Raw genomic sequence first — 2,713 nt, forward strand, 5'->3', positions numbered from 1 at the left:
TGGAAGAAAGAGTGACTTAAAGATGCCACAAGTCAATAAATGAGGGAACCATCTGGATGTTCATGGGAATGCTATCTTCTGACTTGTGTGGCTTTCCACACATTTACCAGTCAATTCTAGGAAAGGAAATGCATGACATGCCATCACACAGAATAAGAGAGTCAAGTGGTACCTGAAGAACTAATGAATTTATTGGGGCATACCTATTGAGCCCTCTTCATCAGATGCACAAAGTGGTACATTCAGTTGACAGATATATACAAAGTGATAAGAAGCAGAAGTGGGGAGGAAGAGACCAGTTTCCTGAGAAAATTGGACCAAATATTGCAGCACATTGAAGAAAACACGGCCCATTCAGAGTCGTTACAGGGCATTCCAACTCTTGCTTAATGAACCACTAGGGCGAAACTGAATAGCAATTTTTTAAAAAACGGACCCAGCTTCTGTTAGGTTCAAGGTTTGGGTTGGCCAACCAGAACTCTTCATTAGGACAACTTGAAAGGTAGCCATTAACTCAGCAACAGACTGCTGGCACAATCCGGTTTAACATTCTGCAAGCGCACAACTCTTGTTTAAATCCATAGGACATATGTTTAATTTTGCTGGATGATGTACATTAATTGAATCTTAATTCCGAGCATAATGATTTTTTTGTCAGAAGCTTTCCACTAATATTATCTAGTTGTAGATTTTACAACAGCCCCGTTCCCTCCTTGTTTTCCTTTCCCTCTTTTTTCCTGTTTCTTATTCTTCCCTCCTCTTTCCCCTTCTCTTGTTCCTTCTCCATCCCTGTTGCTGTTGCCTTTCCCTGGCCTGGGGCCCGTGGGCCTCTTGGAGGTTTTGGTCTTGTCACATCTCCATCTCTGGCCAAACTCCTTGACGATAGGGTTGCCAGGTCCTTCTCCACTACCAGTGGGAGGTTTTGGGGGCGGAGCCTGAGGAGGGCAGGGTTTGAGGAGGGGAGGGACTTCAGTGCCATAGAGTGCAATTGCCAAAGTGGCCATTTTCTCCAGGGGAATGGATCTCTATTGGCTGGAGATCAGTTGTAATAGCAGGAGATCTCCAGCTAGTACCTGGTGGCTGGCAACCCTACTTGATAAGGACATTTTATAGGAGGTAGTTAGTGAGTTAAGGAGCCATGTATGTTTAAATTGGTCCAGTTTTAAGCTTTTATTTGTATGTTTTAATGTTGACATATTTATATGCATCTTTATGATTTATTGTAACGTTGGAAGCTGCCCTAAGCCCGGCAGTGCTGGGTAGGGCGAGGTATATGTTTTAACAACAACAACAGCAACAACATTACAAGAATGTAGGGGGAAGGCTAGAGAGAAACTTGCATAAAGTGTCTAATAAATAAGTGACTGAGATGAGATTTGAACCAGGGAACTCCTGGCTTATAGGTCAGGCCCTTTGCCATGATGCTACCCCAGCTCACAGCTATTTACAGTCATCATATTTACAGTGATATCCTAAATTGGAAAAACCTAGGAGCCCTTTTCAGTGGCGGAGTTCTCAGAAAAAAGAACCGTGCATTTTTGATGAGAGCTCCAGATGAAATGAGATCCAGGTTACGCAGGCTTTTTCCTGCCTCTAATAACATATTACTTTCAGCAAGTTCAGGAAAGGCCAAGAACAATCTGTGGGAAATAATTCCTTTTTTGTAGTGGATTTTGGATTAGGTTGAGGCTCCACTCCACCATTCGGTGAAGTACTGGGGTTTAAGATGCTGCAGCCCCTTAGCCAGTGTTGTGAATTGATTGAGTTGGACGGGGATCTGGGAGACCTGGATGCGCAACCTCTTTTGCCATGAAGCATGCTGGGAGACTTCAGGCCTATCCAACCTCACAGGGTGTTTCTGAGGCTCAGACGGAGGATTGGAGAATCAGGTATGCCACTGTGAGTTGCTTGGCGGAAGTGCAAGATAAAAAAGTGATAGATTCTTCCAGTGCCCTCCAAATCCTAAGCATTTGACATCTAGGGTTTTGCCATCTTGGACATGGTGACACCACCCTAGAATTTTTTAATATATTTATTTATATTCTGCTTTTCTTCCCAATTAGGGTTGCCAACCGCCAGGTACTAGCTGGTGATCTCCTGCTATTACAACTGATCTCCAGCCGATAGAGATCAGTTCACCTGGAGACAATAGCCGCTTTGGCAATTGGATTCTATGGCATTAAAGTCCCTCCCCTCCCCAAACCCTACCCCCTTGAGGCTCCACCCCAAAAACCTCCCACCTGTGGCGAAGTGGGACCTGGCAACCCTATCCCCAATGGAGACCTAAGGCAGCTTACATCAATATAGCCTTTTCACAGCACCCCTGTAGGGTAGGGTAGGCAGAGAGAGTGTGACTGGCTGAAGGTCACCCAGCCGTAGGATTGTCAGCTCTGGGTTGGGAAATATCTGGAGATTTTGGGGGTGGAGCCTGAGGAGAGCGGGGTTTGTGGAGGGGAGGAACTTCAATGAGGTATAATGCCATCTGGCTACATTCCTAAGCAGCTATTTTCTCCAGGGGAGCTGATCTCTAGTCTAGAGATCAGCTGTAATGCCAGGAGAGCCTGAAGGCTGGCAACCCTAGTCCTAAGTCCTGGACAGCAGACCAAACGATATACAATAGTTAGGGTTGCCAGCCACCAGGTACTAGCTGGAGATCTCCCGCTATTACAACTGATCTCCAGCCGATAGAGATCAGTTCCCCTGGAGAAAATGG

This window comes from Euleptes europaea, chromosome 4 (assembly GCF_029931775.1).
Source record: "Euleptes europaea isolate rEulEur1 chromosome 4, rEulEur1.hap1, whole genome shotgun sequence".
NCBI classification, from domain to species: Eukaryota; Metazoa; Chordata; class Lepidosauria; order Squamata; family Sphaerodactylidae; genus Euleptes; species Euleptes europaea.